Here is a 13,524-nt window from a genome sequence, read left to right as displayed (position 1 = left end):
TTTTTTTTTAATTGCATACTCTGGATGATGACAGTTTAATTATGACTTTATTACATACAGAAAGAGAAGTGTTCTCTCAGGAACTAACACCAGCTCAGAAACTTCTTAGCTTGTTCTATTGTGATTTACTACCTAGGAGCAGCTTCTTTAGCCCAATAATGCTTTTCACAAAGAAGAACTTTCCTGAAGTATATCAGTCTGATCTCACCTAACAAGGTTAGTCCAGCCACAAATACCAGGCAATTCCTCTCTGAATAAGGAACATGACAACCCCAGACTTTCGTTTCGGCCTTCATTGGGCTTCTTCAGTGAGATGCAGCTATATTCCTCTAAGCCACTGGTTTTCAAACCTCCCTAACAGCCCAGATTTTCAAGATCACCTTGGGTGAGAGCATGTTAATAATAACCATGTTTGCCAATCAACTGATTATTTCACCTGTGCTCCAGTTCAGATATCCTCAAAATCTGACCTGTTAGGGAGGCCTGAGGAAAGGTTTGGAAATCAGTGCTCTAAGCACATTGGCCAAGGAGTTCACTTCTGGTTTCCCCTTTTTCACTTAGAGAGACTAAATATATACAGAAAGAGAAGCTCTCTCTCAGGAACGAACAGTTTAATATTTACTTTCTTGTCCATTTTAAATAAGTAGTTTTTGAGTTATGATAAAATATTATTTATGTTACATTATGCTAATTAGCGTGGCTTGTATTCTAGGAAAGGGAGCACTCCTAATTACACCTCCAGCCAGGTACAGTAGGGTGGGCTGGCCTAGACAGTTGTTATAAATTCTGTACAACGTATTTAACCCTGTAAAGAAAAGGATTCAAACTTTAATGTTACTATCATTTATTTATAAAGTGCTGCCATACTCACAATACATATTGATACAGGAGGAAGAATGAACTGTCCAAATAAATAACGATAACATTTACATTCAAGGAATAGATGGTCAGTACATGCAGATGATTTTTCACTTATATTTGCTAGGTTTCTTGCTTTTATAGCTAAAACACTGACCTACAGAGATGCGTAAACATACATGCAATGTCTGCTTTTTGAATATGAAAGATGTCAAACCATATCATACATTGCATATGTCTGTGCACAGGGAAAATACCCAAAAGGAAATCCTTGTGGTAATTCGGTTTATATCTATAAACACACACATGACATTTTTTTTATTGATGAGTTGGGGGAAAAAGCAATTTCTACGTTTTGGGTTCAAACATTGATGTTTTTTCCCATGCATTTTTACCAACATTTTTTTCTAAACAAAATTCTATTTGAACCATATTTAAACATAAGTAATTTATGATAACAGCATAGAAATAAATTATTGTCACATTATGTTAAAAAGCTAAACAGAGCCATACATTACCATACATAGCCCTTTTGAAACAAAAAAATGTGTTAGATGTATTTTTTTAATAAAAAATCACTGATTCAGACTGTATAAAGTAGCATTTGGTCTTAACAAACTATTTTAGAAACTAATCAAACAGCCTCTTGTTTTGTCCCAACCCCCCTACATGCACAATGCAGGAGTTTATTACTTGCTAAACCCTGCCTGCTATTTGCTAACTTGTATGCACTACTGGGCTTGTAAACTACATAGCCCCAAGATATAGTAAGCAATAAAGGCACAGCTGGGATAGGCATATCACTTTTTAAATCTGACATGTCGAAATAAAAAAATGGAGAGAAAAAAAATGGGCCTGACAATAGATATTGTGTTCTTGCTTATAGAATACCTTTTAGCAGGAATTGACCTCCTAAAGAGATATCAGGGTGGATAAAAATCAATAAGATCTAAAAATGGTTTCTATTTAAGTTACATTATAATCTAAAGGTTATTCATCCTGAAATATAGATACGTTTTTAATGATATAGCAATATATATTCATGGTTGTAATGTTTAATTTTTTTGGTAAATTAATTCCATTAATACATTCACAATGCCCTGCCTGCATATATTTCACACTAGTTTGAGCTGTGCATTGCACTGGGCTGTGCATTGCTATAACAACATATGTTCACATTTTCAAAGTGAACATTTTATAAAACACTAGAATCATAAAATAATTGAACAAGGATTGGGCAAGGGGCAAGACACAAGGCAAGTACTTTTGTAAAATTATGTTTCATATAGCTTTTTGTTTTCTTATGCAATTGCTACTGTAATTCTGTGTCCTATGTGCTTAACTGGTTCCCACTTTTGTAAAAAATGCTCAATATATTCATAATCATTTTTGCTACCTCTTGTCTCTATAACAAACTACATTATTCAATTACTCCTTCTCCCTCTCCACCTGCACTGTTCATTAGCCCATTACTCTTAAACTCACCTTACTTTTGTACTCATGAACTTTACCTATTCCTAAACACTCTCTCTCCCCCCTGCAGCTCATCTCAAAAGCAGTCTCACTACTGCAAATCCGTATCTCATCTCATGTCACTCTCCCTCTTGCTTTTACTTACTGCTGATGACATCTCCCCTAATCCTGGTCCTCAACAACTGCCTAGCCGTGCACATCCATGTATACCGTCCCATAGACTCAGAAAACAAAACTCAGCCAACCTTACTCACATTCCTCTTGCATCAAAAGCCACTACCCCTTTCACTTGCGCACTCTGGAACTCTCGCTCTGTTTGCAACAAGCTCACTTCTATACATGACCTCTTCATCTCCCGCTCCCTCAACCTTCTGGCCCTAACAGAAACCTGGCTCTCTCCCCTAGACACAGAGTCCACTGCTGCTCTGTCACATGGGGGTCTCCACTTCAGCCACACTCCTAGGTCCGGTAATAGACAAGGAGGTGGTGTAGGTATTTTACTTTCCTCTCGTTGCACCTTTCAACAAATACATCCCATCTCTTCCCTCACATTTCCCTCTTTCGAAATCCACATGATTCGCTTATTCTCCCCTCTCTCTGTATGTGTTGCAGTCATATACCGACCCCCTGGCTCCTCAACTCAATTTCTAGATCACTTGGCTGCCTGGCTACCTTATTTCCTTTCTTCAGACACCCCTGCCCTCATTCTTGGTGACTTCAACATCCCTCTTGACAATCCCACTGCCTCCTCTGCAAAACAACTTCTGCAACTCACTTCCTCTTTCGGTCTGTCACAATGGATTCTCCCACTCACAAAGACGGTCACTCTCTTGACCTGATCTTTAGCTATTGATGCACTCTCTCAAACATCACAAACTCCCCCTTTCCTCTTTCTGACCACCACCTCCTTACTTGCAACATATCATCCCTCCCTACAACTCTCCCTCCTTCTACTCCTCATACCAAACTTCACAGAAGCATTATGTCATTAGATCAGCAACAGCTTGCTAATTCCCTACTCTCATCCTTCTCCGCATTTTCCTGCCCTGAACAATCTATCTGCCACTATAATTCCACCCTTATATCCGTCCTTGACAATCTCACCCCTCTTACCATAGCTCGGAAATACCACACTCATCCTCACCCCTGGCATACTCCTCTGACACAGTACCTACGCAGATGTTCCCGTACTGCTGAGCGGCACTAGAGAAAATCTCGGAGTTCAGCTTACTTTCTTCATTACAAATTCATCTTCAACTCCTACTATTCTGCCCTTAATCTCCATAAGCAACACTACTTCTCTATTCTTATCTCTAATCTTTCTTCAAACCCAAAACGTCTGTTCTCCACTTTCAATACTCTCCTCCGCCCTCCCCCACCTCCTAATACAACTTCTCTGGCAGCTCAAGACTTTGCCAGCCACTTCAATAACAAAATCGACTCCATCAGAAATGAAATCAGCTCTCAACATAATTCTATTCTCTCCCCCCTCAAATGCTCTCACTCAACCACAACCCACATAACCTTAAATTTATCTAATTCTCCCCTGTTACTGAGGAAGAAGTTTCAGCACTTATACTGCGCTCTCACCTCACTACTTGTCCCCTTGACCCTATCCCCTCACAGCTACTCCCCTCCCTCTCTTCTACCCTTACCCCTATACTAAAACACATTTTCAACTTCTCCCTCAGCACCGGTATATTTCCCTCATCGCTAAAACATGCACTGGTCACACCTATCCTCAAAAAACCTTCCCTTGATCCTACCTCCCCATCCAACTACCGCCCTATTTCCCTCCTCCCTCTTGCCTCAAAGCTTCTAGAAAAACTAGTATATGCACGCCTATCCCATTTCCTTACGTTAAACTCCATTCTTGACCCACTGCAGTCTGGATTTTGTCCCCATCACTCCACAGAGACAGCTATTGTTAAAGATACCAACAACGTACTTACAGCAAAATCAAAAGGCCACTTCTCTCTGCTTATCCACCTTGATCTGTCCGCAGCCTTTGACACTGTTGACCATCCTCTTTTGCTCCAAACCCTCCAATCCTTCAGCATTTGTGACACAGCCCTTTCGTGGCTCTCTTCCTACCTGTCAAACCGTACCTTTAGTGTAGCCTTCTCTGGGGCCTCCTCTACCCCGTCACCACTTTCTGTCGGAGTACCGCAAGGCTCTGTCCTCGGTCCCCTTCTCTTCAATCTACATGTCATCACTAGGTTCCCTAAAGTCCCACGGTTTCCAATATCATTTGTATGCTGACGACACCCAAATCGACTTCTCTGCACCAGACCTATCTCCTTCCTTGCTAACCCGTGTCACTAACTGTCTTTCTCACATCTCTTCCTGGAAGTCCTCTCACTGCGTCAAGCTAAATTTCTCCAAAACTGAGCTCCTCATTTTCCCCCCTTCTTCCAAAATCTCCACCCCCAATCTCTCTCTCTCTCGACAACTCCATCATTACCCCTACCCTGCATGCCCGATGTCTCAGGGTCACATTTGACTCAGATCTTTCTTTCACTCCTCCCATTCAGTCCTTGGCTAAAGCCTGCCGCTTCCACCTTAAAAACATCTCTAAAATTAGAAACTTCCTTACACAAAACACAACTAAGATTTTAATCCACTCTCTCATTCTTTCCCGCCTCGATTACTGCAACTCTGTCCTCTCTGGTCTCCCCACCTGGCATCTTGCTCCTTTACAATCCATAATGAATGCCTCTGCCAGACTCATCTTCCTTACTCTCCCTCCCGTCCCCTTCGCTCTGCTCATGACCTCCTACTCTCCTCCTCTCTGGTTACCTCATCGCACTCCCATTTATAGTACTTCTCCAGACTGGCTCCCATCTTGTGGAACTCTCTGCCTCGCTCCACAAGACTCTCCCCTAGTTTTGAAAGCTTCAAGCGCTCCCTAAAGACTCTACTGTTCAGGGATGCATACAACCTATGCTAACCTTACTTTATACCAGTTCCACTCCTCCATTGCTATACCCTGAACCCCCTTAGCATGTAAGCCTAAGAGTCCAGCTGTTTGTAGATCACCTTCTTAAGAGCTGACTACAACAGTGCAACTCTTGGCAGGGCCCTCTACCCACTTGATCCCTATAATTGTTTTGTTGTACTCCCCTTTGTTTATAGCGATGCGGAATCTGTTGGCGCTCTACAAATAACCGATAATAATAATAATGTCATTCTTTATGTCAGATCTTGAAGCTATTATCATATATAGGCCTAGATTACGAGTGGAGCGCAAAATTGCGCTTTCGCGAGCACTATATTTGCGCTCCACTCAGTAATACCAGTGCACTTCCCTAGGTTCCAATGGGAGCTTCGTTCTCATGCCGTGAGACACGGCATAGCGCCTAGTGCAGTGCAGGGGGTAATTTATGCAGCGTTGGGAAACAAATTGAAAATATATATAAATATGAATATATATTTATGTGTGTATATGTGTATATACACATATTAGCACATAAAAAACATAATTTATGCTTACCAGATAAATTCCTTTCCTTCCTGGCAGGGAGAGACCACAACATCATTCTTACTGTTGGGAAATACAGGAGGAGGCAAAGACACCCCAGCCAAAGGTTTAAATATCCCTCCCACTTCCCCTATGCCCCACTCATTCTGCCAAGGGAACAGGGAAAAGTAGGAGAAACCTCAGGGTATAAAGGTGCCAGAAGAAATAATATAAAAAATGAGCTGCCCAACAAAAATAAATTATGGCGGGGTCGTGGACATTCCCTGCCAAGAAGGAAAGGAATTTATCTGGTAAGTATAAATTATGTTTTCCTTTCATAAGGCAGGGAGAGTCCATGACTTCATTCCTTACTGTTGGGAAAACTATACTCAAGCTCCAGAGGACACTGAATGAATAACGAGAGGGAACAAAAAAGAGGCGGACCCTATTCTGAGGGCAACACAGCCTGCAAAACTTTTCTCCCGAAAGCTGCTTCAGCCAAAGCAAACACATCAACTTGTAAAATTTTGAAAAATTGTGTGTAAGGAGGACCAGGTAGCCACCTTACAAATCTAATCCATGGAGGCTTCGTTCTTAAAAGCCCAGGAGGAAGCAACTGCTCTAGTGGAATGAGCCATTATCCTCTCAGGAGGCTATCGCCCCACTGTCTCATACGCTAAGCAGATGACACTCCTCAACCAGAAAGATAGGAAAGTCGTAGTAGCCTTCTGCCCCTTACGCTTCCCCATATAGAAGACAAACAAAGATGAAGATTGTCTGAATTCCTTAGTAGCCTGAAGACAAAATTAGAATGGAACAAAATTGAGCAGGCGGGCAAACCACGGCCTCCACCCAATGTAAACAGGAATAATTAATCAGTACAGAAGGAGCGGAACCTTTTAATGTAGTATCAGAGTACTCAATAGCTAAGATATATTCACAGAAGGACAGACAAAAAAAGAATGCCTTTATTAAAAAAAAACAAAAAAAAACGCTTTTCTTAGGAGTGATGTCCGCAGTAGGATCATAGGGAAATGAAAAGACTGCACCCGGTCACGTGGTGCGTAGGACAGGACCTCCCCTGTTATGAAAAAGGCGCTAAGCTATTATGAGCTGCGCAACACTCAAAAACAAAAGTACAACCTGTTTGTTCCAAGCCAAAAGCACACAGTCTATGAGCCCAAAAAAACTCTCACATTAAAGCAGTTATAAATAACCCCTTGCTGTTGATCCCATCGAGGCATAAAGGAGTCACACTGTGACCCTGTATAGTAAAAGTGTATATATAAAAACGGTCTTACCCTCCAGGATCCATGCTGTGGAACAGGCACAGCCTCTCAAGTGTGACAGTCTTGCAGCAACGCTCTGACATGGACTTGAGTGTGTAACAGCAAGCATTAAACTCGTCAACTCTGATTGCTCAGGAGCTGTTAGGCGCCAGTCTGGATGGGTTCCCAGAAAAACGTTCACTGCATCTCCAGACTCTAACTTTCATCAATACTCTCACTGAGAGGTTGACATGATTACTTAAAACTCCAGTCCTTTCTAGAAGGGAACATACCCATTACAGGACTATCCAAATCTTCGGACACTTCTCTGCCACCTCCTATAGTGACAAAGGCAAAGAATGACTAGGGGATAAGGGAAGTGGGAGGGATACTTTGCCTTCTCCTGGTGGCCAGGTGTTGTATTTCCCAACAGTAAGGAATGATGTTGTGGACTCTCCCTGCCTTATGGAAGGAAATATATGTATATAAGCAAATATATATATACAGTCGTATGCAAAAGTTTAGGCACCCCTGACAATTTCCATGATTTTCATTTATAAATAATTGGGTGTTTGGATCAGCAATTTCATTTTGATCTATCAAATAACTGAAGGACACAGTAATATTTCAGTAGTGAAATGAGGTTTATTGGATTAACAGAAAACGTGCAATATGCATCAAGACGAAGTTAGACAGGTGCAAAATTTGGGCACCCTTGTCATTTTGTTGATTTGAATACCTGTAACTACCTAGCACTGATTAATTGGAACACACAATTGGTTTGGTGAGCCCATTAAGCCTTGGACTTCATAAACAGGTGCATCCAATCATGAGAAAAGGTATTTAAGGTGGCCAAATGCAAGTTGTTGTTCTCTTTGACTCTCCTCTGATGAGTGGCAACATGGGGGCCTAAAAACAACTCTCAAATGACCTGAAAACAAAGATTGTTCAACATTATGGTTTAGGGAAAGGCTACAAAAAGCTATTGCAGAGATTTAAGCTGTCAGTGTCCACTGTGAGGAACATAGTGAGGAAATGGAAGACCACAGGCACAGTTCTTGTTAAGGCCAGAAGTAAAATATCGGAGAGGCTTAGGCAAAGGATGGTGAGAATGGTCAAAAACAGCCCACAGACCACCTCCAAAGACCTACAACATCATCTTGCTGCAGATGGTGTCACTGTGCATCATTCAACAATTCAGCGTATGAGAGAGTGATGCGGAAGAAGCCTTTTCTGCACACACGCCACAAACAGAGTCGCTTGAGGTATGCAAAAGCACATTTGGAAAAGCCAGCTTCATTTTGGAAGAAGGTGCTGTGGACTGATGAAACAAAGATTGAGTTATTTGGTCATAACAAGGGGCATTATGCATGGCGGCAAAAGAACACAACGTTCCAAGACAAACACTTGCTAGCCACAGTAAAATTTGGTGGATGTTTCATCATGCTGTGGGGCTGTGTGGCCAGTGCCGGTACTGGGAATCTTGTTAAAGTTGAGGGTCGCATGGATTCCACTCAATATCAGCAGATACTTGAGAATAATGTTGAGGAATCAGTCACAAAGTTGAAGTTACGCCGGAGCTGGATATTTCAACAAGACAACGACCCAAAACACTGCTCAAAATCTACTCTAGCATTTATGCAGAGGAACAAGTACAATGTTCTGGAATGGCCATCCCAGTCCCCAGAATATTATTGAAAATCTGTAGGGTAATTTGAAGCGGGCTGTCCATGCTCGGCAACCATCAAACCTAACTGAACTGGAGAGGTTTTGCAAGGAGGAATGGTCCAAAATACCTTCATCCAGAATCCAGACACTCATTACAGGCTATAGGAAGTGTCTAGAGGTTGTTATTTCTGCTAAAGGAGGCTCTACTAAATATTGATGCAATATTTCTGTTGGGGTGCCCAAATTTATGCACCTGTCTAATTTCATTTTGATGCATATTGCACATTTTCTGTTAATCCAATAAACCTCATTTCACTTCTGAAATATTACTGTGTCCTTCAGTTATTTGATAGATCAAAATGAAATTGTTGATCCAAACATCAAATTATTTATAAATGAAAATCATGGAAATTATCAGGGGTGCCTAAACTTTTGCATACAACTGTATATATATTTACAGTGAAAACACAGTCCCCATTCACCTCTAAAGGCACAGTTCAGTGCCGTTTTTTTTCTAACATCCCACATCCCCTAATCCCACATCCCCTTACTTTAACCCCTTATAACTGCTTTGTGCAGTTTTTTATTGAAAAAATAAAAATGGTCATATTTTTAATTTATATAAAACAACTGTCCACTTTATTTTGAGGGCAATTGGGGCACCTTTTTGTCATTAACCAGAGGTCTGACCTCTGGTTAATTGCTTTAAGCACAAAGTGCTCCCACAAGCTTGTGGGAGCATTAACCAGCCTCTTGTAATGGCTGTTTTTTTAACGTGCGCCCATAAAGCGCCAAATTTGCTATACGTGCGCACATTAAAGTAGCACTCCACTTGTAATCTAGCCCATTATTGGTTGTGTAGTTCTTAAAACTGTTAATTTGTGTCTGTAGACATAACATACCCCTTCTTTACAGCAAAAAAAAGTTATCAAATCACCATACAGAGTTGAGAAATAGACCTTAAAGGGACATAATCATGAAAGAAAACTTTTGGGTTTTAGATAGAGCATACGATTTTCACATTTCAGATTTACTTCTATTATCAAATTTGCTTCATTCTCTTGGTATCCTTTTTTGAAGTAGAGTAATGCTTTACTGGGGCCTAGCTGAACACATTGGGTGAGGCAGTGACAAGCAGCTAGCTCACTGTAGAGCATTGCTTCTAAGCCTACCTATGTATGCTTTTCAACAATGGATACCAAGAGAAGAGAACAGAGCATATTAGATAAGAGAAGTAAACTGAATTTTTTTTAAAAATTGCATGTTCTTTCTGAATCTATGTACACAGAATCAACCCATACATAGTTTCAAGAAACTCACTGAATAGAAGATTGTTTGGAGTGGAAGAGATCTGCACAAGGACCTAAGTGTGAGGAGGGAGGGGCAAGCATTAAAAATTAAATATAATGTTATTGTTTTAGCAAAATTAAACAATTTAAATTGTTATTATTAACATCATGCATATTTTTCTCCTTCCATTAAAGTACAATTTAAAAGTTGATCAAAAATGGATGATTAACCTATTAAACTGGAGATAGTTCACCTCCCAATAATTTCATTAATTTCAATGATCTAGCTATACATATCTGATGATATATAACCAAATCAGTAATGGTCTGATATACCTGGAAAAATAATTTTAAAAAGCCATTATTTAAATAGATTTAAATCAGTCTTATTGACTGGTGATTTAAATTTAAATCAATCCACCTTGATAGATATAGATTTAAAATTGGGGCAAAACTGTAATTCCTTTTCTTTGGAGTAGCATAAGAAATACAGGATGAGCAAGTTAGAATTAGAAATGTTCATTTATGATAGGAAAATCAACAACACACAAAAGACAGATTGTTAATATATTTCAAATCATATAACTTATTATCTACCTGATATCTGGGATAGTATTGTAAAATATCCATAGACCTTATTAATATCTACAATCAATGAAATAGTGCTGAAAACAGAAACAATTCCATCCTGAATTCCTTTTGTCAGCTACATAGTTGAATTAAGGGGATCATTACTTTGAGTGTTGCAGATTGGGAGAGGTAGATGAATTATTGTGGTATCACAGGCAAACATAACACTGTCATATGCTAAACAAAACACTAGCAGTATCATCAGTATTGCTGCCTACCATACATTAGGAACAATAGAGATGTAGAAGATGCAGTTTTGAAGCTTCCCCTCACTCTCCAGGTTTTACAAATAATCTCACTGACAATAAATCAGGAGAAAAAATCATGGAGAAGTACAAATGATGTTAACAGAGTATTAGTTAAACAGATGCAATTAAACACAATACACTACTCTCATCACTTTTTATTATATGCAATTAAAGGGATAGAAAGGTCAAAATTGAAATATGCATGGGTGCATTTCAGTTTGAAAAAGAAACATTTTTGCAATATACCTTCATTAGCAAAAATGCTTCTAGTAAAAGTAATTAGTGTTTTTCTGTGGCATACACACATATCCTGTGAGGGCCCGTGCGCCAATATTCAAACAACACACCTCAGAGTCAGCAGTGGTTTGTATGACACAAATTATTTCTTCAGAAGCAATACACACCTCCGCCACCTCTCTAAGCAGGCAATGTGTTTAAATACTAGTGCACTGGCCCTCATATTATATGTGTGTATGCTGCAGACAAACAGTAATAATTTTTACTAGAAGCATTTTTGCTGATGAAAGTATATTCCAAAAATGTTTATACACTGTATGTCAAATTGAAATGCACCTTTCTATTAAAATGTAATTTCAAGGAAATTACCAAACATTAAGTAAAATAATAAAGACAAGTCTTTTAGTCTACAATGTTCTATTTCTCGGTCACAAAGAACCTATCATAAAAACCCCAAAATATTTCAAAACTACTTGTGGACTAAATCTTGGAAGACTGTGAAAGATAGAAATAACCTTAGACATTTTATAAAACTCATGTCACAAGGAGATGATAAATTGGTCCCTTTTTTGGCTGAATATAAAGGTGGAGACCACCTTGCTTTGTTAAGCGCTAAGTCTTACGGAAACAGTGACTCACAATTTTTAAAATGTTCTTTGAAACTAGTGCAATGACTGAGAATACAGAGTGTGCATACATGCAGCTAAGCCATACCAGGCCATTCTGTTGGAGGGCAGCCAACATTTTTGACAAAGTATAAATAAGTCGACAAGCTCAATACGCCCGTGATTCCTGACACATACTGAAGGAAATTCACAGGACTAGGAAAACTAACAATAATTTCCAAAACTGGGCCAGTCACATGGATAAAGCTAATTTTTGCCAGCTAACAGGGGTGAGAGCTGTCTGCTTGGATTTTGAATGTCTGGAATAGTCCTGTAGATGTGCTAGTTGATTGTCCTATTACGCTTTATTTCAGACCCCTAAGCTGAGAGATAGTTATACAGAAATTAGCATAGAGGGTGACAGGAATATTATACTGCTGTTCTTAAAGAGACATAAAATAACATCTAATTACAAGACTTTCTGTAGGTTTCACCAGACAAGTGTGAAAACCTTCAAACTATATTAACATTATTTGCAGCTCGCGATTTCACTTTGCGCTATAAAAAATAAAAAGTTGCCCGAATTGCCCCCAAAATAAAGAGGACAGTACATTAACATGTACTGTACAATAAAAATGAGCATTTTTATTTAAAAAAACCCCTGTACAAAACAGTTATAAAGGGTTAAAGTGAGGGGATTTGGGGTGTTTAAAGAAAAAAGGCACCTAAAGTGCCTTTACATGGAGGTCAATGGGGGGCTGTTTTCTCTCTCTCTATATATATATATGTATATACATTTAGCCACCAATAAACAAGCGCTACCCAGGTGCTGAACCAAAAATGGGCTTTGCATTCCTGCTGTTCAAATAAAGATAACAAGAGAATGAAGAAAATTTGATAATAGGAGTAAATTAGAAAAATGCTTAAAATTGCATGCTCTATCCGAATCATGAAGAAAAAAAATGTGTTTAGTGTCCCTTTAAATAACAAAATTAGATTGATTAAGATCACCGGAGTCAATGGTGTCCATGTATTATATAGGTGACTTTTCCGATATCAGCTCAGATCCAAACTTTTCCCAATACTTGAAAAACACATATCGGAAGCTCAAACCCAGCCACTAAACAGGATCGGAAAGATGATAACCCCATAGTTATAAGCAAGCAATGCATAAACACGTAACAAAAGATTCTTCAGCACCAGCTTCTAGGGCCAACCTTTATTCCTGCTTTAGGTCAATAGTTGATTTGTTTTGATATGCAAGGAGAATGCAGTTGACTCCTTTATAAGCTCTCTTGCTACATATATAATTAAAAGTGGGGTTGGATTGTTATATGTTGTATTTGTCGAGCCCTGGTCTAAACTAAAAACATGATCAGAAGCATTACAAAGAGTGAAACTAATCAGGGCAATTTGCTTTCCACAACATGCACCAATTTCTTCTTATTTCAGTTATTATAGAGGCCCAGTGAGAGACCCCGAATACGGAGAATAATGAGAGGAATAATATTTGTCTACCAAAACCCAAAATGACCCTAAAATGAAAACATTGTTGAAAGTAACACATTTTAGCGCAGTTAAAGAAATGCCAAATTCACAGTTATAAGTGCTTGCTGTACTGCACAACAGTTAAAGGGACGTGAAACCCCAAAATTTTCTTTCATAATTCAGATAGATTATACATTTTTTAAACAACTTTCCAATTGACTTCTGTAATCAATTTTGCTTCATTCTCTTGGTATCTTTCATTGAAGAAGCAGCCATGCACTCCTGGGAGCTAGCTGAGCA

At 39.3% G+C, this 13,524-nt stretch overlaps 1 protein-coding gene across 1 annotated transcript in view; it reads right to left on the bottom strand.

Annotated features, from left to right (window-relative positions):
* Positions 1 to 13,524, bottom strand: part of ITGB3 (integrin subunit beta 3) — a 211,378-nt gene that overhangs the window by 135,591 nt on the left and 62,263 nt on the right. The gene's annotated exons all lie outside the window — the stretch shown is intronic.

Source organism: Bombina bombina, chromosome 1, assembly GCF_027579735.1.
Source record: "Bombina bombina isolate aBomBom1 chromosome 1, aBomBom1.pri, whole genome shotgun sequence".
In the NCBI taxonomy this organism is placed as follows: Eukaryota; Metazoa; Chordata; class Amphibia; order Anura; family Bombinatoridae; genus Bombina; species Bombina bombina.
This window is presented reverse-complemented; position numbering and strand designations above follow the sequence as displayed.